The sequence below is a fragment of the Heterocephalus glaber genome, unplaced genomic scaffold (assembly GCF_053883595.1).
Source record: "Heterocephalus glaber isolate CG9 unplaced genomic scaffold, H.glaber_assembly_v1.0 deba00001457, whole genome shotgun sequence".
Taxonomy (NCBI): Eukaryota; Metazoa; Chordata; class Mammalia; order Rodentia; family Bathyergidae; genus Heterocephalus; species Heterocephalus glaber.
In genome coordinates this window covers 7,211,457-7,235,800 of record NW_028258305.1, presented here as the reverse complement: position 1 = coordinate 7,235,800, position 24,344 = coordinate 7,211,457, and the positions used below count along the sequence as shown (strand labels likewise).

Sequence of the window (24,344 nt, the reverse complement as noted above, 5' to 3'; positions counted from 1 at the left end):
TGTGAAATCCCTGGGCTCAATCCCCAGTACTGAAAGAAAAAAAAAGACTTCTATATGAATATTCATAGCAGCATTATAATAGCTCCAAATAGAAAACAATCTAAATGTCCATTAATAGGTTAATAAACAAATATGTATATCATCATGATGTATATTAACTATAAAAAGGAATGACATACTATAATATTAATGAATATCAAATTTATTATTCTGAGCGAAAGGAACAAGACAAAAAAGAGTACATTATAAAAAATTACAAACTAATTATATTAACAGCTCAGTGGTTGACTGGTGATATTGGGAATCTGTGTGGGAGGAGTAGGAGGAAGGGATCCAGCAGAGCACAAGGAAACTTGAGGGGTGATGAATATGTGCATAACATTTTGATGTTGTTTTGTTTTTTGAGACAGGTTCTCATGATGTAGTTCAGGCTGGCCTCTAACTCATGATGATCCTCCTGCCTCAGCCTCCTGAGTACTGGAATTACAGGTGTGTGCCACCACTCTCTGCAAATATGTACATTGTCTTCATAGTTTCCTGTGTATATACATATGCCAAAACTCTCCAAATTCTATGTGTAATTTCCTGGATGTGAACTATATCTCAATTGAGCTGTAAAAAGGAAATGAAGAGGAGAGAAAAGAATCCCCTGGATCACTTGTTGAAAAGTTTGCTGGACCCCACCCTAGAGCTTCTGATTCAGTAAATCTGGTTTGGGGCCACATTTGTATTTCTCCCATCCAAATACTTACCAGGTCCGACCCTGCTTAGCTTCCAAGAGATCAGACTAGATCGGGTTCATTCAGGGTGGTATGGCCGTAGACCACATTTGCATTTCTGAGATGCTCCTGAGAGAGGATGCTCCTGTTCCACCGTCTGAGGACCCATGTACAGGATGGGGCAAGCAGCTCCAAAGTGACATTCATCTTTTCATCTGCCAAGCCTTACGGCTTCTTTTTTTTTTTTGGTGGAGGGAGATCGAACTCGAGACCTCACATTCGCCAGGCAAGGGCAGTACCACTGAGCTACATCCCCCGCCCCCCACAGCTTTTCTTATTGTGAGGGAATTTCTGCTATTGTGGAGGCAGGACTGCCTCCCACCCCAAAGCAAGTGGAACAGCTTTTCTGTCTCCTGGCAGCTAAACATGAGCCTGTGGCCCGGCTTGCCTGGTAGTCCAGCACCCGACCAGGCTGGGTTGTGGGGAGCTGGCAGCAGCAGGCTCAGTGTGATGGTGGCAGAGGTGCCCCACTGGTGGGCACATCCTGTGCGATCTGAGGTTAGTGGCATCATCTTTCCTGAGTCCTCTTCCCTGGCTCCTTTTAACTCCAGCCCTGCTCCTGATCTTATTCGATACTCATAGGATGCTTCGTGTGGGTTAAGTTATGTCTCCTAGAAATTGATGTGCTGGAGTTCTAATGACTAATATCTGAGAATGAATGGGACCTTATTTGGAAATCAGATCATTGCAGAGGTAACTAGTTATGATGAGGTCATTATTGCCTTCCTAAGGAGCCTGTGTAGGCTTTTTCTTAATTGTCCCTCCATTTAATTTTAAAACACAGCTATACTGCATCTCTATATATGTACGATACATATAGCTGCACTTCCTACATACAAAGAGTAATATTTTTAACCCCCTTCAAGAGCTAAACTTGATCCCTTTGGGGATTATCACACACAGACACACACACACACACACACACACACACACACAGAGAAAGATATGACCTAGAATATTTGTGTATTACTATTATTAGATTTTAGGGTCAAGCCATATTTTACCTCTTGGAATGAACCATGCAAGAGGAGACAGCTACCAAGGCCCAGAAACATACAGACTGCATAGGTACTTTAAGTCCAATACTCATTTTGAGGGGTGGGGGGTGTTGGGGATCAAACCTAGGGCCTTGCACATGCCAATACTCTACCACTGAGCTACAGCCTCACCCAAGATGAACAGTTTTTATTTGTTTGTTTGATTTGAAACAGGGTCTTACTATGTAGTTGAGGGTGGCCTTGAATTTACTATGTAGCTCAGCTGGCTTCAAACTCACAAAGATCCTCCTGACTCAGCTTCCTGGGATTATAGGCATGCACCACCACACCCAGACAAGACCAATACATTTTAGTAAAGACCTAGTCTATTCATTGGCTCTTGGCTCTTGGCTCTTCTGTGACCATACTACAGACACGTTTGACCTTTGGCAGCACTAATGAGATCAACCCCAAAGCCTTCTACTTCTAGTTCAGTTAAGCCCTACAGAGCCTGTACCAAGTAGGACTTCCTAAGTTGTTCTCCCTCACCAGCTGTTCTCTTTAGTTCTCCCTGTCTAGTTCAGCAACACTCTCATAAATTAGGTGAGAGGTGCCTTTCCTAGCTAAGTCACCCATCACAAACTAGTTTGAGTCCTTGCTTTAGTGATAATGGAAATTAAAGTTGAAGTCACAGTATGAATTTCCAGGCAAAAGCTTCTATGGCAAAGTAAGAGGAAGATGACAAAGACTCCAGCATGATCTGTTAGAGGGGCCACACTCCGATCAAGGTCAGATTGGCCACCCACAAAAGCAGGAGGCCAACTCTTAAGGATTAGCTGAGGTGTGCCAGGGTCCAGTAGGTTTTTATCTCAGTCCTAGTTTTGTGGCTCAGGTTGAATCCTTGTGACTTCAAGGGCAATTCGGTTCCCATAAGAAGAATCCTCATGGCTTAAAGAACAATCTCATCACGTGAGGCCCTGCTGGAATCCAGGGGACTCTAGGTTTAGGGCCATAGAGATTTCTGGTCATAGCTGAATGTTCCTGTAAATCTCTTATCCTGGTATCCTCAGTGTTAAAAATTAATGAGATAGGCTGGGTAAATTGAGGGCCAACTTATAAACAGACACTACCTAAATGACTAACATGCTGTAAGCAGAGCTGAGATGAACTTGACATAGAGTTTTACAAAAGGAAGGTCAAGCTTTGTTACTTTTAGTTACCTACTGGGCATTTATAGGCCCAAATGAAATCGTGTGTGTGTGTGTGTGTGTGTGTGTGTGTGTAAGAACCACTATTAAGTCCCTGTCTGTCTCAGAAGAAAGTACAAATCGTGCTTTTAATAATAAAGATAAGGGCCCTGGAGTTTGTTTGTTCTTTGTGGTCTCTATGTCACTCCCACTAACCAGACCTGAGATATTCCTTGACCCTTATTTTAGGCCCCCTGCCTGCCCCAACAGTTGAGAAAAAGTGCCTTAGAGATGAAATTGGTGGGTTTCTTGTACTATGTATAATTTTCATCTGTCCATGGCAGATAGCCAAATGGTTTCATCTATCACATGCCAGATCACAAACATAATCTCAACTAATTCAAAAAGAAAAGAAGTAATGTGTGCTGTGCACTCTGGCCAAAATAGGATGAAAAATAAAGTAAAAAGTAAAAATAAACCAACTACTTGGAAATTTAAAAATACTCACTGAATCAACAATTGGATTAAAAAGGAAGTCAAGAACAAAAAAAGGAATTTGTTCAAAAAACAATGATTGTTAAAAACATGCCACAGTAATCTTGATGGAATGTATTTAGAGGTACTTTTAGGAAATTTTATGACTTAAATTTTTAAATTTTTTTGTGGTTTTAAAAAGGGAACTTTTTAAAAAAAACTGAACTTAGGATACTAGGAAAGGAATGAAAAGTCAACCCAAAGTAAAAAAGGAAGAACATGGCAATAAAAGCAGGAGAAAGTTTTGAAAATGAAAAATGATTTCAGTGGGCTCAATAAATAAAACCAAAAACTTAGTGTTTGAAAAGTAAATCTATAATTCTAAGAATTTGAATTGAGAAAGGAGATGCCAACCAAGACAGGAAAAACAAGAAATAAAAATTAAAAAGTCTATAACATTTGAGCATATGAATAAAAATACCAACTTTTTTTTTTACAATATAAAAATCTAAACTTTAACAAATATTAAACAAATATAAAACATGCTTCCTTATTTTTAATGTCTCCATTCTGTAATGCCTTTCCTAATTTTTTACTGATTGTCTTAGTTTAGGCTGCTATCACAAAATACCATAGACTGGTGACTTAAGCAACATTTACTTCTCACTATTTTGTAGAGTGAGAAGTCCAAGCAAGATCAAGGTGCTGGCAGATGTGCGGTTTGGTGGTGACCTGTTTCCTGGCTTGCTGACAGCAGCCTTCTTGCTGTGTATGTTTGGTGCACTCATGGAGAGAGATTTCTCTTTCTCTTCCTCTTTACACAAGGGTACTAATCCCACGAATGTCCTACCTCATGACCTAATATAAACCCAGTCTCCGAACACCATCACATTGGGGGATAGGCCTTCAATATGGCAGGGGGCACACTCAGCCCATAAGACTGGTTTACTTTGTTCAAGATGGCAATGTGCCTAGTAGAAAAACTAATTACCATGCTTGCAAACAGAAACAATCACGTAACCTAGTAGATGCCCAGCGAGATTCAAAAGAGAGACTATTGTGTGGAGTTTCTAGGAAAGATGTTTTTCCAATCGAGAGAAACTAATTGTCGCGAGCAGGTACCGTGGGTAAAGAGGACTCGGACTCGGATGGCAATTCACACACTTATCTTATATTATCCTAATTCATTTCAATACAATTACCACACAATATTAACTCTGCCAATTACCACGTCCCTGTACCTGTACTGCGCAAGTCCTTAATGGGAGCGCGACGTTTCCTCCCACAGGGTCAGAGGGTCCGATCCGTAGACGAAGGGCATCGAGTAGAGTTGGCGGTAGGCTATCCGCCTCTGGTCTCGTCTGGTCGGTGGCGATGCTCCTCCCAGCGGGATCAGGTGTGCAGATGTCTCAGTCGGTAGTCAGATCATCAGATTGACTGGTCGACTGGTCGGTGGGATGGACCGTCGACTTGCTTGGGGTCTTCAGCTCCTTTTATACTATTTTAGCTGGGCATTCGTGGTATTGGTTCAGACTTATCACACTGTCCAGCTTGGGGGCACACTCTGCCCAATTCGGGGTATGCCCTGTCCAGTTTGGAGGTACACCCCGTCCAGTTCGGGCTACACCCTTATCAGTTCCATACCGCTTAAGGTTCTACTTTCATATCTTATGATTACACATCACTCTTATGATTGTATTATACTTAGGTTACAGCACTCTTAAAGTCACAGCACACTTTAGGGTTACAGCACACTTAGGGTTATACAATTCCATCTTATTCCAAGGTGTTCTCCACACTAATTCAGCTAGCATATGACTTTTCCTTCCATCCTTTTCCCTTCTGCCTGGAATTCAGAGTCAATGTCCAGACCCATAGTAGCTACTTTATATAATGAGGTCAAGAACAGCGCACTATGTGCAGCAGAGGGTGAAGTACTGAGAACTTAATAAATTCTGGAACCTTTACACCAGGCCTGGAGGCCTGGTATCAGATTTCTTGTTACTTCAGGAAAATGTCATTTGATTGAGCTGCCATATTTGCATTTCAGTTATGCAGTTGAATTCAAGCTTAACTGATAATGAGACATTAAAATTTCTTATCATAATTGCTTTTCTAAAATGAAATTTTCTTGTATTTTTCCAATTTTTTTCTTGCAGCGCTGAGGATTAAACCCAGGGCTTCATGCATACTAAGCTACAAGCCCCACTGCACCAATTTTCACTTTATGCATTTTGCAGCTATATTTTGGGGTCATATATATTCAATAATTTTAATACTTTATTATTAAATATGTCTTTCCATTACATGATGGGGTTTTTTTCATTCTTTTGAATACTTCCTGCCTTTATTTGGTAGGCAGTAAAAGCAAAACTTTTTTTTTTTAAAAGAGAATTGAAAGTTCTAATTGTTATTAGTTAGGGCTAAATATAGGAAAGGAAATGTTCATTGTTTATTTTAAATTAATTGTCTATTACTTACCACATGTACTTACAAGATATGAATAAACAAAAGACATCATGGAAAAAAGATGAGGAAATATAAAAATTAAAACAAAATATAAAGCCAGGAAATGATTCAACAAAATAGTAAATACAGTCAAAATTCTTCAGCTGAAAACAGACTCAGTTCAGAATGAAAACAAAACCTCTTAGTACATTAATTATGTGGTATAGTCATAATTTTTAAAAGCGCAAACCCTGAAAATTATGGATAATATTTAGATCAAATCAAATGAACAGGTGGACTTGGTGGTGCACGACTGTAAATCCAGCACTCTGGCAGGCTAAGACAGGAGGGTCACAAGTTTGAGCCCAGCCTGGGGAACTTAATGACTTAGCAAGACTCTGCCTCAAAAATAAAAAGCTTAAAAAGGCCTGGGAAAGTAGCCCAGTGTAGAAGCCCCTAGGTTCAATCCCCAGTATCAAAGAAGAACAAGAAGAACAAGAAAAACAAGAAGAAAGAACAACAACAGCAGCAGCAGCAGCAGCAGGAATGGCCACAAACAAGACCAGGAAAAGAAGATTTTCTGAATCACTAGAGACCCGAGAGTGTCCCCTCATCTTAGCCCATTTCTCCCACAGGGAGGGGACCGCTGCCCCAGATACTAGGCTCTGAGGCTTGCTGCAGGGGGCTCTTGGGGATCAGAGGGACCTCCCCTCTCACCCACAAGCTCCAGGAAGAAGACTTGCTTTCCTGGATGAGTCATAACTTCTGTAGCAGGCTCCCATTCTGCTGAGGTGTCCTGATCATCAGCCTGGTGTGTGGGTCCTGCTTCCTTTTCCTCAGGTTGTGTGAGCTCTGCTGTAGGACTCACCTGGCATGGCAGTCGGTCGGGGACCTCCTCAGCTGCTGTGGAGATGCAGGACCCTGAGGACAGGGCTGCGCCTGAGGGCCTATGAGTCACCATGAGAGGCTGATAAGCCTTGATACCCCTCTTCCTTCCTGGGGCTTTTCCACCTCTCTGAGTGGGATTCTATCTAGAAAGGGAGAATTGATACTAATGTTCCACATAGGTTCAGATCCTACATATCCATTTAGGATTTTGCTTTCTTCCTTGGGCTCAGCCAGGACACAGAGCCCCAAATCCTTTTCTCCACGCCAGAGGTAGCAAACAACCTGCAGCTCAAATCCAATCCAGCTTGCATTTTATTTGGCTCAGTATTTTAACATATTTTTGAAAAGGTTATGAACACTTTAAAAATATATTTATCATTTTTAGATCTAAATAAAAATTTATAGGAAATGTAAAAGACAGAGGACCATGTCAAATGATATCAGCAAAGCCCAGACTATGAGAAAGTCTATTGAACAATAGGCATGGCTTCTTTAACAAATACAATGGAAAAAGGATGAGAATAAACCCACAGATTAAAGGAGACTTAAACATATGTCAGTCATTCTTAATGTATGGACCTTGTATGGATCCTGTTTCAGACCAACCATGAAAATAAAATTGGGGGGCCAGGGATTTAGCTCAGGCCAGCCTTGAAAGCACAAGGTCCCGAGTTGGATCCCCGTTACCCCCTCAAATTAAATAAATAAATAAAATAGAATTAGGGGTGGTAGCTCTGTGGTAGAATGCATGCCCAGAATATGTGAGGCCCTTGTTTCAATCCTCAACACAAATATATATAAAATAAAATTATATAAAAAAGGTTTTTCTGTGAGGCTGGGTGTGGTGGTGCATGCCTGTAACCCTAGCACGTGGGAAGCTGAGGCAGGAGGATTACTGCAAGTTCAAGGCCAGTAAGTTCAAGACCAACCTGAACTACATGGTAAAATTTTTTTTGGAGAAAATTATTAATTATAGCAGTGCCTCAAAGGGACAGGATACCCCATAGGTAGGGAAAAGATAGGATGAAGGCCTCATTGAGTTTATTAAATCAATAGGAAAAACTTACTAAAAGCAATTTCTGCCTCTATAGGTAGACTCTTCAGTTAGAGCAATTAAAAAGACAAAAGAGAGAAAGGGAAGCTAGACTGAGAGAGGTGCCAGGTAACACAATTACCATAAGGATTTATCAGGAAGAGTTAACACTAAAGAAGCCAAAAACACAAAGACCAATAAAACCAGCTCCCTTCACCCACCTGACAGAATATGAGGGAGATAAGGGGCAGCCATCTAAGGACTCTTAGGCATACAGGACACCTACCTGTGTACACATGTATGGATGTTCTCACTTTAACATCAGTATAGTATTGCACTAGATACACCCAGGTACACTTGTCCCCTCTACTTAAACATTAAGCCTAAGCTTCCTTCCTATAAGCCCTCCCCCCTTCACTTATTCATCACAAAAGGACAGGAAAAAAACCAAACAGCCAAAAAGAATGTAGGGAGACATCCCTAGGTTAAGATCAAAGACAGTCAAGACAGCAAATCAGATAGGGACAAGGACCCACCTGGGGGATGGATGGAAAGACACTAAACCAAAATAAAAGAGCCAGGGATCAGAGCTGGGGGGGCATTCAGCTCTGATGCCCTGTACTACCCCATGGTAGCTGTCTACCTTCTTTCCCATCTTTTTTCAAATAAACTGTCTTCTGCTATATTAAATTTTGCTTTTGTAGTTCTTTACTGGCACCTCGTTTAGAATCACGGAGAGCTGCATTTCCCAGCAGAGCAATGGCATGGTATGACATGAAGTGGCGCGTCCACCCCTAGATGTAATGTGCTAAAAAATAGTGCGGTTTTACTCAGGTATGATATCGTTTCATAGTTAGAAACAACCAAAGAAAACAATGAAATCTGGGATTTACTTTAAAATAATTCAGGATGGGGTATGGGTAGGAATCCAGATGAAACAAAATTGGTCATCATCAATTACTGTTGAAACCTGGTGATGGGTACCAGGGGGATCATGATACTCTTTTGCTTATAGTATTTTTAAATATGTTTGAAGTTTCCATAATGCTTCTTTTTTTTTTTGTATTACAGATTGAACTCAGGGCCTTCACACTGAGCTATATCCCCCGGGAACCTGCCCCCTCCACTTGTATTTTACATTTTGAGACAAAGTCCCTAAATTGCCCAGGTTGGGCTTGAATTTGCAATCCTGCCTCAGCCTCCTGAGTGCCTGGGATTACAGGCAGCACTACTGTGCCAGGTCGCAATAATGTGCCCCTTTCTTCCCCCTCGCCCCCCTTCTTCTCTTTCTTTTGTAATCCTGGGGACTGAGCCCAGTGCCTTCCTACTGAGCTACATTCCCAACCTTTTTTATTTTTTATTTTGAGACAGAGTCTTGCTAAGTTATTAAACTGCCCTGGTTGGGCCCAAAGTTGTGATCTTTTTGCCTCAGCCTTCTGAGTAGCTGAGATTATAGAAGTGTGCCTGCCACCTCATCAGGCTACAATAATGCTTTTTATTTTAATTGAATTAATTTATTTATCATTTGCTTGTTTTGTTTTGTTTTTTGAGACAGGGTGTCTAGATGGGCCTTGAACTCACTATGTAGTCCAGACAGACCTTGACCTCATGGTGATACTCCTGCCTCAGCCTCCCTAGTGCTGGGATTACAGGCATGCGTCACCACGCCTGGTTTAATAACACTTTTTGTTTTGTTTTTTTTGGTACCAGGGATCGAATTCAGGACCTTGCGCTTGCAAGGCAGGTGCAGTGCTGCTGAGCTAAATCCCCGGCCCCTTAATAACACTTTTTAAAAGAGAGCTTTTACCTAAACGTTCCAAATTTAGGTTCCCATGTACAGATGGAAAGATCGGGGAACGCTAGGCAGACTCCCACTGTACAACCAGCTGGAGTTGAGAAATATTAGGAGGCAGGTACGACCTGTCCCTTCATCATTGCACTAAAACTTGATCTGTGTCCTTTGTACACTGCTGCCTCAGCCCTGTGTCCTTTGGTCACATGAGGGTGACCATTCTAATGTGAACATTCCTGCCCTCCCTTCTCACGCTCTCCTTCACAGCCAGCCACAAAGTTCAAGTGGCTTGCTCTTCCTTCTTTTTCCATGTTTTTCTCCCAGATCTTTTTTCTGTGCAATGAATCCTTTTGGGTCCCCTAAGAATCCAGAATTTTGAAATTCAAAAGCCAGAAAGAGCCACTTTTCCCTTCTCCTTCTGCTTTCTGTCATTATGTTGCTTCCCTGAAGTGGTGAGAACAGAACACTCTGAGTGGGGAAAGCAACAGATGGGAAGGAAGGAAAGACCAGATTATTCACTTAAGGTGTGGGTACAGATCTTACCCTTGTTAGATGGGCAAATATTTAAAAACTGGATATCAAGCATGGCCAAAGGTGAAGAAATCAGAAACTTGCTGGGAATGTCACCTGGTGGAACCTCTGAGGTGCATTCTCAGATGTACTAAGTGGCACTGAACACAGACAGATCTTCCCATGCAGCCGTGGCACTGCTGGGTGCTGATTGCCAAGAAACGGCTGCCCTTCTATCAACTTACAGCAATCTCAGAAGCATCACCTGGATTGGGAGAAGGTGAGAAGTGTAAGAGAGGTAGGTCAAAAGGCCATGTATGCTTTTTTGTTTGTTTTGAGTCAGTCTCATGACATGGCCCAGGCTGGCCTCAAATTTGTGATCTCTTGACTCAACCTCCTGAGTGCTGGAATTGTAGGAGTGTGCCACCACACATGGCTCACGTATGTGTATTTTTAAAATATGCACAAAATAATACTAGACGCCAAGAGAAGACACAAAATCTCAGGAGTCCGATGATAAGAGGAGGAAATTGAGATTGAGGATGAAGTGAAGAGTTGAAAAAATAAAGTAAGTTAGCCCCGTCTACACCAATGTAGTGTGCCTTGAACCATAGAATATGGCTGATTCACTCTGAGCAGAAAACTACACAAAACACAATATGGGTTAATATTTAATGCATGTAAAAAGAGAGCTCCCACAAAAGCCAGTGAACACCCTGAGGTCTCCTGAGTGCTCAGAGGTGGCAGAGAGGTGGTCACTCTGCGAGGGAATGGGAGGTGGCCTGGGCAGCAAAAGGTGAAGTTGGGTATCCTGGAAAGTTTAACCACCTGTGACCTCTTCCAATGGCTGGTGCCATTCTGGGATCACCAGTGTCATGGCCTTGACTCACTTTAATCACAGACATTCAGCTTCTTTGAGGCACTGCTGGGTGACAGGATTTCCCAGAGACTGTCACCACAGGGTGGTTTCTACCTCTTATTAACCTGTTATTAACGTGGAGCTCCCTCAGCACAATCAGATGTGCGGACAAACACTCCTCCAGGCCCTCTTGTTTCTGCCCTCGTGTCAAAAACTCTTTCTCAACAGAAAGTGCTCGTTAATAAAATTGAGGCCAGAATGGCCCAGGTTATTTGTCATGTGGAGGGACAGAGGGAAGTGGTTCAGAATGACACTGATAATGATGCCCACAGCCCTGCTCTTGAGGAATGAAGGGGTGAGGGAGAGATAAGTTACCTGCTGTCCCAAACATCCCCTATCACCTTCTCTACCTCCTTTGTTTGCCGTCTCCTTTCAAGAACTCCTGTATCCAGTGCTGAGTATGCAGCACACACCGTGTTGGGCACCATGCTGCCTGCCTGGAGCAGATTAGCTTATGGGGAACAGGCAGTGAGAGTGCGAAGCAAGACAGGCACATGTAAGTGTGAGGGTGCACTGGGACTCAGAGGTGGGCAGCTGCATTAGATGGGAAGGAATCACAGGTGGCTTCTGGGAGCTGAGTCTGGGAGGACAAATGAAGTCAGCAAGATGGGAGCAGTGGGGGAGAGGATCCTGCGGCAGAGAAGAGCAGTTGCAATGGCTGGGTGCCTGGAACAGCATGAAGCACCAGGAGGCTGGCAGTAGTTCATGTGTCTGGTTTCTGGTCTCAGGAAGAGCCCTGGGTGAAAGGACTTAGGTCTGACCTCCTCCCTGAAGGCTACAGCAACTACCCCAGCCCCATCATATCCCTTTCCCCTGAAACTTGGACTATTTACAGTGGCCTTGCCTGCATTGTTATTGATTTTGGTGTGAGGGCCTCATTTCTCAGCCTTAACTTGTGGAGGGACCCAGAGCGCTGATGCGTCTCGCTTCAGAGGGCATGACCCATCTGTTCTGAGCGGCTAGGGGGCAGACAGGGACAACAGGGGCCATGCTGAGTCCCAGCCCAGTCCGTGTGTGTCAGTATGAGGGTATAGGCAGACTGGGGGATGGGGGGGAATCGCAGGCTGTGGTCACCAGGCTCTAAGATGGTGCCCAGAAATTTCTATCACCTGGTTCTCATGCCCTTGTATCATCTCCTCCAAGACAGCATCAGGGTGGTCTGTAAGACCAACAACATAAAGCAGAAGTGATGTTATATGCCTTTGAGGCCAGCTCAAAAACATTATCATGTCTGCCTTAGTTTCTACCTTGGGCTGCTTGCTCTGGAAGAAGCCACTGTCATCTTCTCAGGACACACATGGAGTCCTCTTGGAGGTCCACATGCTGAGGGACCTGCCAACACCCATGTGAGAAGTCACTGCAGGTGTGGGTCTCCTGACAGCAGCCCTGTTCATGACCCCAGAACCACTCAGCTTAGCTGTTTCCAAATTCCTGATTCTCAGATGCTGTTAGAGATGATAAATGTTGTTTTTGTTTGTTTAAACTGCTCAGTTGGAGGGTAATTTGTTACATAGGACTAGACAATTTACTTGAAGTCCTTAGCAGCTCCAAATGCCCTTCTTGCCTGCATGTTCCAGGAGGCTTCTAAGGCAGGAGGCTTTGCCTCCTCTGCCAAACAGGAAATACTGGGGTTCTTAAAAGATCACAGCCACACCTCCCTCTTCCTACCTTCACTCCTCAGGTACTTCCCTTTACGGGACCAAAGTTCCAACAGCAGATGTAGAAAGAAATCTTAATGGGGCTTCTCTTATCTGTCTGAAGCAAAGTTTTACCACAGTCCTCCTCCCTGCCCAGAAGTCTCCAGTCTTGGGGACATTGCAAAAAATTATACAAACAAGTAACACCAAAACTGTCCACCTTGTGAAACCTAATTGTCCCCCCTTTTGCAAAGTTGGCATGTGAACCTTTACCTTTGGCTATTTAGCAAGACTGCCCTTGTGTAAGAAGGGCACTCTGTTCTCTTCTTAATCTTACCAGATAATTCAGACCCTTTACTCAAACCTAAATTGGGAAAAGAAAAGTTTTTGCTCTCAACACCTTCAAAGCAAAGAAATCCCCAGGGAGGGAGTCAGAAGTTCTACAGCCCTTTGCATGGAGTCTTCTCTCTGGTCCAGTGAATTTTCCCTGAGAGCAAGCTCTGCAAGGGGGAGGCCCCAGGGGCTCACCCTCCTCCTTCTGGTGGGTGCAAATGGCCAGAAATCCATAGAAACCCTAGGTCACAGTTCTAGCACCTCTTCATCTAGAGGGCCATGTTTCCTGGCCCATAGCAGCTGCCTTGGGGGTTTTCACTGTGTTTGCTCTGGTCAGGCTCTGTCCTAAGTCCTTTGCCAATATGAAGACCTTTAATTCTGAAAACATGAGGGAGATGTTCCTATTATCTTCATTTTTACAGATAAAGATCCTGGAGCACAGGGAGGCTAAGCAGTTTGCCCAAGGTCACACAGTAAATGAGTGGCAGAACTGGTCTGGTTCCATGCTTTGGCCCCGGATGAGAACTGACCCAGTGTCCATGCAGTGAGCATTCTGGACCACTGGGGTGCTGTTTCTTGGTGAGACTTCCTGGGGCTGGGCAAGGTTTTGTATTTTGGCTCTGGCTAAGAAAAATCCAGAGGTGCACATCCAAGCAGAGCATCATCGCCTCCTGAGGAAGCCATGCCACATCCTTACTAGGGCCATCCATAGGGGTTCCTCTTCCATAGCTATCCTCTGAACTCAACCCCAAAGGTTGGCCTGTCCCCTGCCAGCCCTTCCATTTTCCTGCCAGGATGTTCCCATTTCCCCATCTTCCTAGACCAGTGCTGTTCAACCCAGGGCAAACTTGCACCCCAGGGAACATGTGGCAATGTCTAGAGACATTACTGATTGTCACCACTAAAAGGGTACTATTGGTGTCTAGGGAGTAGAAGCCTGAGATATTGCCAAACATTCTCGAGTGCACCGGACAATGCCTCACAACAGAGTGATCTGGTCCAAAATGTCAGCAGTGCCACACTTGAGAAACTGAGTTGGGTCCACCTCATAGCATCCTCAGGATGAGAACACCTCCTGTACCTTTGGATTCCTGTTACAGGGATACAGTTCGGTGGTCTGTAGAACCACACACATCCTCACTTCAGCCCTTCTCACAACACAAGAGGGACTCAGTCTGTATACCAGCCCCAGTTCTTGGGAATAAAATGAGGTCTTTGAGATAGTGACTGATATAGCTGACATTATTTTGTAACAGGTTCTGTATTAAGTGCTTTAAATATTTTATCTTGTTATTCTCATAAGCCAGACTTTGATGCTATCTATTATCATCCCTACTTCACAAATTGGAAAACCACCGAGCTGATTGATTGATTTTGGTGTTTTGGTTTTTGGTTTAGGCATTTGCTGTGTGGCCCAGGCTGGCCTAAACTCCCAGCTATAGTCCTGCCTCAGCCTCCCAATTCCCAGGATTATAGACATGTGCTGCCACTCCTGGCTAACTGATATATTTATACACAGGCAAAGAAAAGATGGTAAGTTCCCATGGAGATCTACCTCAGTGTCTACCCTGGGCTTGCTCATGTCCTTCCCTAGGGACACAGGGATCAGAACCCCTCATTCCATGGCAGTTACAGCCAAGGCTGTCATTGGCAGCAGAGGACAGCTTGGGCTGCCTTGTTCTTAGAAAGAAGGGGGACAGTGGAGAGAGGGGAAAGAGGAGGGTCCATTTTGTAACGGGACAATTGGGACCCAGAGGATGGGGCAGGGAAGAGAAAGACAGGAAGGGAGGGCTGGCAGCTTTTTATTATTTATTACAGCAGAGGAAAGAATGGGAGGTTTGTTTCTCAACCATAAAACCCTCCTTTGATTTCAGTGCATATCAGAGATAAATGAGTCACTCTTAGGCCTCAGAAATTAATGATTGTCCTAATTATCACCTCAAATGACCTTCCAGCATTAGTAATTCTCACCACTCCTGGTGAAGTGGCTGGGTCAGGGTTTGCCTGGGTCTGAAGTAGAGTGAATGAAAACCTGTGATTCCTGTGACCAGCATTCATTGCCTATTCCCAGCCTCAGTTCATGAGATGACATGGGCCCCTGCTCCTAAGGATAGAGAACAGTTAGAATCAAACTCCAGCTTCTGGGCTTGCTCTCCCTGTTTTTGCCTTCAAACCCAGGAGCACTAGGTAAGCGAGCATCTTCGAGGCCCTGTCAAATCCTAACCTGGAAAGGACAGTCCCCAAGGTGTTTGCAGGGTGTTGGAAGGAGCCATCTGACAGAAAGGGCTTTTGTGCTAAATTCACATCTGACCTCTTCCGAAGGCCCCTTCCTATTCAGGGTGAGGAAGAGCTTTGAAGTTTCTTTTGTCTGCTTGTTTTCATAGCCCTGATCCTGTACTGGAATGAGCCTGCAGTCCTGCCTATCCCTGGAGATTTATTCTCCAACTAGAAAAGTCTTAGAAAAATACTGCAAGCTCCACCCGCCTGCCATCCCCAAGCCATTGCCAGCTTGTTGCCTAGGCAAAATGCTTGGGGTGGAAAAGGTCTCAGAACCCCCCACCAGGAGTTCTCTCCGTGTTTACCCTGTCACAAAGGGCATTGCCCATGATCTCAAAGAACTGAACCTGACGGCAGGCACTGCAAAATGAGGGTGCTGTGGGGTGGGGTGGACTGTGTAAGCAGAGGGAGGATTAGCAAGATGCTCTCTGAAAGCCTCCCAAGCTGCCAGCCAGGCTCTGAACAGCCCGATGATGGGCTCTAGCCCAGAGAAGGCAGGTGGACCCAGCCTTTCTGGTCACTGCACTTTGCAAGCTCAAATATCAATCAATCTCAGAGTCTGTTTCTCTAGGCTTCAGGAAAGAGTCCAGTGTTTCTCAATTCCAGTAGAAAGTCAGTGTTGGGGGGGTAGCCCAGGGAAGGAGAGGGAAAGGGATAAGGAAAAGGGAAAGGAGAGAGAAGGCAGAGTGGGAAAGGCACTTCTTTTCAGAGTAGACTCTGAGCAATAGTACCATCTTGTGGTTGTAAAGAGAAATTACAACCAGGTCCTCACCCAAGTGAGTGATGCCCACTCTATCTGTAACTCCAAGAATGTAGCCGTGGTTCCAATTTCTACCCCAGGCAATATCTTCTCCTCCTCCTTACCTATCCCCCAAACTGTATCCGTTTCCACATACCTTTCCATTGAGTCGATAATTTAAGAAGTGAAATACTTGCTGCTTGGAATCTAACTCAACCCCAACTTTATTTTATTTTTTGTTGTGTTTTTTGAGACAGGGTCTTGTTCTGTAGTTCAGGGTGGGCTTGAACTCACTGTGTAGCCCAGGCTGCCCTTGAACTTGTGATGATCCTTCTGCCTCAGCCTCCCAAGTGCTGGATTACAGGCGTGCACCACCACTCCCAGCTTCAACCCTAACTTTAGATTCATTCACTCATTCAATAAATGTTTACTGGGCTCTTATTATGTATTGGACATTATCCTAAGACCGGGGGACCGGACTGTAAATAAAAATGTCTCAATTCTTGCATCTTAATGTTTTTAACTAAGGAGATAAATCAGACACAGAATTATAAAATCTAATGGGAAGTGGTAATAGTGCAATGAAGGAAAATAAAGCTGGGCAATTTAGGCTGCTTCAGATGGAATAATTGATCGGGCTGACTTTGTAGAAGCAGATGGAATCTGTGCTAAGGATGAGGGTGGGCCGAGGCACCTGTCAGGACAGGAGGTTCTCAGAGGCCTGGCCATTCAGGGTCTTCTGTGGGCTGACTCCAGGGTGAGCAGCTATAGGACATGACACACAGGGCCATCTGGGGCTCTAGGGGTCAGAGCTGACATTTACTTCTCTGCTTTCAGCATCCAAAGTTTGATAAAAAATCTACCTGTCAGGCTCCTTAGCAGGGCATTTGAAGAGGCCATTTTGGATTCAGGAAATTTGAGTTCCCTCCCATTTTTCTGACTATTGAAGCTAGCATGGAAATCAGACACATTTCACTATCTGGACCAGAATATTCTCTCTTTTTTTTTTCCTTTAAATTTAAAAACTTTTATTTTACTTTTAATTTTTTTTAAAGAGTTTTCTTTCCTCAAGCTATTGGTCTCTCTCCCGTGGCCAGTGGTGGCCCCATGCCTGTCTTTGCTTGTACTGAAGATCCCAGATCTCTAACAGAAGATCTCCATCAAAAGACCACAGTTTAAATCTTTAAAAAATAATAAAAGTTTTCAGTTGGGAGTCAGTTTCTGTTCTGGGCAGCACCTTCCATCCCATGCTTAGTGGAGTTTCCAGGAATACTTACAGAATCCCACCAGAAAGCTTATCTGAGAGCATGAGGCAGGCCGAGTGTTTATTTATGAAGGCTGTGTTCCTTATAGGTCATGGAGCTGGTTGCTTACAACTACAATTGTTCCAAAAGAGATTGTTATCAGGGCCCATTTGGCATATGAGTCAACAAGTAAGAATCAAATATTTCCCAAACAGCTCTGGGGCGGCTGAGGGGACTGGTTTCATCAGGTTACTTTAACTCAGGAGGTCATAAATGCCTGCAGCAAGAAATCTGAGGACTTGCAGGCCTTTCTTCATTGACTGTGTCATGCACGCCCACTTCATACCTGAGCAACCTACCCCAGCAAGGCAGCCTGGTGAGTGGGCTGGGTCTTTTACCAGAGAGCAGCTTTGTAAACCTAATAGCCAGACCCACCAAAATAAAAATCAAACAAATAAGGACAAACAAACAAACAAAAAACACCTCATTTGGATGTTAGACAACATCTTCACAATGGATCCAGTCTTTTCCTTTTTGTGGTTTCAGCAACTGCTTAATTTGGGTCACTGGTGTTAGCAGATCCATCCAAGAGGAAGTCATCTGAAGAGAAAGTGTAACTTGTTCCTCGTAACATTCTGTATGTTGTACAGCTGAGTTGACAGCAGCTGCAAGCTCTGGTGGGTGATTCTGTCTCTTGCCTGGGTAAGACTGTCCCTGCAGATGCTATCTGAGTTTTCATGCCTGGGTCTGGGGCAAGGCCCTGATGGAGTCTTCACTTTCTAGCTGAGCCTGTACCTTGACCTATGTTCATGAAAAGAAGGTCATTCATGGCTGCCTTGAAGCTACTCCTGCTGCTCAGACCAGAATCAGAAACCACAGTAAAACTTGCTTAAAGTCAAATCATTGACAACCAGGGCAAAGAATTATTTACCTGTGCTCTCCCTACCACAAGAAATAGGCCAACCATTACCACCTGACCAGTGAGAGTGCCAGTGGCATTTGCCTCTGTGATTTTTCATTGTTAGCAAGAAAAGGCCTGGGAGAGTGGTGTTGGTGCAAGCCTGGAATTGTTGGCAGGAGCATGGGGCAGAGATACTTAGGTGTTACCTCTGAGAGAGTAAATGGTTGGATCATTTCAGGAGGCTAGTTTGGCATGTGTGTCCTTTGCAGGGCATTCTTGTTTATTAACTACTATGAAAGTTTGAGATTAGCCTGAAAAGTCTTGCTTTGATGAATGAATAATACAGTCATCCAAACTTTGGGGTGCTTTCAGGGTGTGCATTCTAAGAATGTGCAAAGATGTAGCTTCAGGGATGTTTATTATACTGCTACTGGATTTAAAAAAATTAAAAATAACTTGTGTGCTCAACAATAGATTAACTAAATTGGTCAAATAAATGATGTGCAACAATCCCACTGGAGATTCCCCTTTCTTCTTTTGAGTCATTCTCATTATTCTCTTATTATTGGCCCTTTCATTTATTCTAACCTTCTTTGGCTGCAAAATAAATCTCTCCCAACAACGTGCACATACATACCCCAAGTGCTCATCTATGCACAGGCTTTCTGGAGGCAAATACAAACCATAGAGTTCACATGGAGGTTAATGGTTGCAACCCTTTTACTTTGCTGAACTTGGATCCTGGGACAAAAATAAGTTTTCTCTTCTTGCTTTAGGAAGTGAAGTACGTTGACTTCTTTTTGTCTTTTTTTTTTTTTTTAAATACAGGGTCTACTAGGCTGGCCTTGAACTCATAATTCTCCTGTTTTAGCATCTTTAGTAGCTGGGATTATAGTCATGTGCTACCACCCCTGGCTATTATGTTGATTTCTTATTGCTGTTGGACTAGGCAAATGTGTTAGTTTTCAAAATACCTGAGATAATTAACTTATAAAAAGAAAAGGTTTATTTTGGCTCATAGGTCTAAGGTTGTGATTCATGATTGAGTTGCCCTTCAGTTCTGCATCTGTGGTGAAGCAGCATATAGTGGTGTGGGTGGGTGGTAGAGGAAAACTGTTTACCTTGTAGCCGGGAAGCAAAAGAAAGACAAGAAGGATCCAGAATCTTAAAGGTCCCTTCAGAGGCATGCCCCCATGGCCTTAAAGAGTTCCCACTGGCCCTGCTCGAAAAGTTCTACCACTTCGCAGTAGCATGACCAAGCCTTTAACCATGATCATTTAGCATCTGAGCTGTACTAGCTGAAAATGCTTTGTCAGCCTTAGTGAGCACCAGAATTACTTGAGGCTTTGGGGTGGAGGCTTTTTAATTAGGCAGTTTCTGGACCTTCTTCTTCAGAGACTCAGAACTGGAAGATTTGGGATGGGCCCTGGAATCTACATTTTAACAGCCATGCCCTTCTCTACTCAGCAATTTGGGTGCAGATTATCTTCTGGCCACTCTGTTGGCAGACACTGGCTTCTGCCTTAGCCAGAATCAGGGACACTTGACCTGAAGTGCTGTCAATCTCCAGGTATTTCTCTTGGACAAACGTTAAATGAAGTCCCGTCCTCTGGGCATTCAACGAGGGCCTGAGGAGAAATCAATCTTCATTGAGGATTGAAGTCCTGGAAAGGCCTATGCCTGCAGAGAGAAAGGTCAGGCAGGCGCCAGCCCAGGTATTCTAAAACTTATCCCCTCTCTTTAATGTTGAGTTTGATAAGAGAGAAATTCTGAGCTGTCCAAAATTTAATAAAAGGGGTGGAAAGACAGAGGGGAGGAGAGATGGGGGAGGTTAATCAGCTAACAAGCTACAGGTCAACAACAAAAGAGGGGTCTTAAAACCTTAAGTCTAATCCTTTGATGACCTCTTAGGTGCCACCACATCCTGTTTACTGCCCCAACCAATTGGAAGCTACAATTACTTTTCACATGTATTGGTCTCCTGTCCTAAACCTGTCCCCTGCTTATCCTGCTCCTCTTATCTATAGTCAATGTAGGTTCAGGGTGAAAAACTCATGCCTTCCTTCCCCAATTTTCATTACCAAAAAAAAATAAATGCCCTTAGCTCTGGTTTGGTGGACATTTTCCAGCTGGTACCTAGCCCTGCTGCTGGTGGTTGTGGGAAATTGTTCTAGGTCCTAGTCCTTTTCCTACTGGCTCATACCTGTAACAGCTCCACAAATACAAAATCTCTTCATTCCTGGAGTTTTGGGTTAACAGGCTGATGGAGAGACTTGATTACAGGTTGGATGAAGACTTCTGCATTTGCCCACAGAAAGCTGGAAGAAAGAGCTGATGCTTGTTGGAGATACATGAAGTGGCACAATTGTCAGCCTGCCATCAGCAGCCCACAGGGCTGGGGCCCTACCCTGGTAGCAGTAACAGTGGCAGAAGCTGTGGGAGTCATGGAGCCCTGCCCACAGGCCATGGAGCCAGCAGCTTGAGTAGACCCATTCTGGCTGGGGGTTCACTCAGGCATCGTGCATGCTTGCCAACTTGGCCAGTCTGTGGAGTGGAATTAGCACTGGACATCTTTGGCAAGGTCTGTTGACATGGCACTTGTCTGCATACCCCTGTGGAACAGATATCTTGGCCAGTGTCCCTCTAGAGTCTCTAGTTGTTGGGGCATGTTGGCTGCAATACTGGGGAGAGAGCTATATTGTTTTTTTTCTTAACCCAATGCAATGACAAGCAAACACTTAGAGCCAAGGGCAGTAGAGGGGCTGGTGGTACAGGGGGAGCCTGGGATTCCAGCTTGGGATTGATGGAGTTGGGGGAGAGACTGGGGGCCATTCAGTTAGTAAGCCTGGCTCTGTGGCCTCGGGGATACATAGAGGGAGGGTCTCTGACCTCACAGAGTTTTGTCTGTGTATGTAAATAATTGCAGATGTGTGCAAACTGAAATATTTGCTAGATTGCCAGTGACACAAAGGAAGGGAAATAAACCTAACTTTAGAAGTCAAGGAACACTTTACAGAGGGACACTTACACTGGGTAAGTAGGAATCCAAAAGTTAGGAGATGGCCTTCTTTTTTTTTTGTACCAGGGATTGAACTCAGGACCTTGCACTTTTGAGGCAGGCACCGGAACCATTGAGCTAAATCCCTGGCCCAAGATGGCCTTCTTGACAAAGGAATCAGTAAGAGTGAAAGCCTGGAGACGGGTGCAGCAGGTCTCACTCGTGGCTTTGAGGATTCTGCAAAAGTGCATATAAAATGCTTGGCTCACAGTGACACTAACTGGGCTTGTTGGAGAACTGTGGTGAGTTCTGAGGAGCTGGGGCCTGATTGGGGCAGCCTGAGAGAGACCTGCTGACTGGAAGGCAGGTGTCCCAGAGCCAGGTCTTTCATGTCAGGCTAGAGGTTTTGGTGATGGCAGACCAGGGGAAGGTTTATCAGGGGCTGCCTTAGACTTGCATCTTAGGGAAGATCAGCAGCAGCTACATGGAGGGGCCAGGAATGAAATCAGTGTGCCTTCAGGAGCCATCAGAAGCATGACCTGACCATTCAGTCTGAGGAGTTGAACAAAGCCAAGGGAGTTCAAATGGGGCAGTGTAATATCTATAGGGCCATGTGGTGCTGAGAGCCTGGACAAACATGAACAGAAAGATGCCCCAAATTCTGCAGAGACAAAGGAAAAGACATCTGTACATTATCTATAGAGCCAGCAAAATGCAATCAAGGAACAAAGCCCCAGGTTGGAATCTGACTTGACAATTTAGGTAAAGATCTGACCTCAAAGGAAGGTGAGCCACCTCATTAACTTACAAGGCCCCTAAATACAAGGTAGATGAGGTGTGGGTGTGTGGGGGGTCTTTTGGCAGGACCCACTGGAAGCTAGTCAGAACCTGGCTAAAATCTGGTGTGTAGACTTTGCTGGGAAGTAAAATTTCCTTAAGCAGAGAGTGTTCACCCTCTCTTCTATGGTGAAGAAATAAAGCTGAGCTTCTATAATCATGCATATTACCTGGTCTTTTCCCTGGAAATGTAGACTTAGTGGATCTGGTTGGAGCTCAGGGATCTGTGTAATGAATCCCAAGTGGTTATTTCTGAGAAATCTGGCAAACTCCAGCCTCCAGGAAAACTTCTTTAAGTCTAGAAGGACCTGAAACTAAGTATTGTATACAAATGATTTTTAAAAATGCTAATAGTATTAAATCTTTTAAGAATACTCTATGCTTATTTGGTGTAACAAACGGTGGTAGAGGAATGAGATCACCCTAGCAGGCTAGTAAAAATAAAGAGGTACAGACTTTATTCACCTGGGGGGTTTGTGAGAGGCTGTCAGTACTGAAAAAAGAAAAGGGAGGAAGCTTTATAGGGCAGTGGAAGAGAGATCTGGCCCATCTATCATGCATAGGGGTCAGAACAAATATTTGTGGTCAGGGTCCATGCGTTGATCAAGGCAAATGTATGGATATTTTCAGGTGACTTGGCATTGAAAAGATGCTGTACTTTCTAGTTTTCATCTCTATGTTGGGAACATCTCATCCTGCGTCCTGTGTTCTGTCTGTTCCGAAATAGCATGGCTTTTGTTGGGTAGAGACAGCACCTGCAGTGGCTGCCTGTTTCGTTGAGGTTTTTTTGTATCTTGTCAAATTGTGGCTTGGAATTAAAGAGCATATTCATTAACCATTTCACAACCAGGTCAAGCCTGACATTTTGCATTTTAAGTACTAAATAAATTTTTTTTTTTAGTACTTGTAAATTTGAACAGAATTTGATAGAATGGGTAATATTATAATTTAAAAGTAGAAGTGTAATTGAATAATTGAGTTAAATTTGTGTTTTTAAGTTGAAAGTTTCATAAATTTATGTGTGGTATTGGGAGAATCAGAGTTTAAGTTACTATATAGTTATATTTTTTTTCTGGTACTGGGGATTGAATTTAGGACTTGGTCATTGTAAGGCAGCGTGGCGCCAGTGAGCTAAATCCCCGGCCCCTGAGTTACTATATTTATCACTTTAACTTGTATGTTTATATACTTTAAATTATTGGTAAGATTTTTTCACAATTGTATTTGAAAAAGAAATTATATATATTAAATTTATATATGTAATTTAAATATTTGAATGTATTCATTTAATTAAGCTTATAAGTGAGGCCAAATATTAATCAAAGATATCTTTATAGATGTTTGCTATAATTTGCTAAAGTTATATATAGAGGGGAAAGATCTGTAAAAGAACTTAAGAACTAAAGGAATCTTTTTTTTTCTCCTTTTTTTGCAGTGCTGAGGAACAAATGTAGGGCTTGGAGCTTATTATGCAAGCACTCTACCATTAAGCTATACTGCCAGGCCCCTTCAAGGAAAGTTTTGGGCAGACAAATGGATAAACTAAATGTTATATATATATGAATATTACTCAGCTTTGTCAAAGGAAATCCTGACACAAACTGTGATATGGATAAACATGGAGGACATTATGCTAAGCAAAACAAATCAGTCATAAGAAGACCAATACTGTTTGAGGAAATTAGAGTGGTTAGATTCATAGAGACAAACAATGGAATGGTGGTTGCCAGAGGTTGGGGGAAAGAATGAGAGTTAATATTTCATGGGCACAGACTTAGTTTGCAGGTGAACAAGTCTGTGGATGAACAGTTGTGTTGCTACTGTAACCATGTGAATGTACTTAATGCCGCTGCACAACATGCCACTTAAAATGATATAGTCTTCATCTTCTCTATTCACCTCAGTCCCTCCACATCTGCCCCCTGCTTAACCCTCAGCTCTATAAGAGCTGTACCTACTGAAAATGTTGCCCAAGAGAGTGTCTCACAGTAATTATTGGTGATGTAGTAAAAACTTCATATCAGGTTAGTATTTCTTTATATTAAATCTCTTTGTTGGAGGAAAAAAAGCCAAAGGAAGTTTTAAAAAAATTGATAATGCTAAAGTTATATTGATTTTTTAAAGTCAGAATTATTTTGAATAATCTTTTCCATGCAGAAAAACCACCCAGAAGGACTCCTAAACTCCTATTGAATATGGGAACATGGAATGTTATTATAGGTAAGTGAAAGTTCTGGGTCTCTAATTCAGGCAATTGGAGAATGGATGGAGAGGAGAGGGGCACATAGAGCAGTTGTCACCCAAGGTAAAACAGTAGGGAAGAAGCAGACAGACACTTCTTGCTGTGGGGAAGAGGACTCTACTTGTCTAA

General features: G+C 43.5%; 1 long non-coding RNA gene across 2 annotated transcripts in view; it reads left to right on the top strand.

Moving 5' to 3' along the window:
- The window catches only part of LOC110350282 (uncharacterized), a 53,196-nt gene that overhangs the window by 16,653 nt on the left and 12,199 nt on the right, over positions 1-24,344 (top strand). For both annotated transcript variants that reach the window (XR_015453083.1, XR_015453082.1), the window contains one exon: positions 411-24,193. This is a non-coding gene — a long non-coding RNA (uncharacterized LOC110350282). The remainder of the gene's footprint in view (positions 1-410; positions 24,194-24,344) is intronic.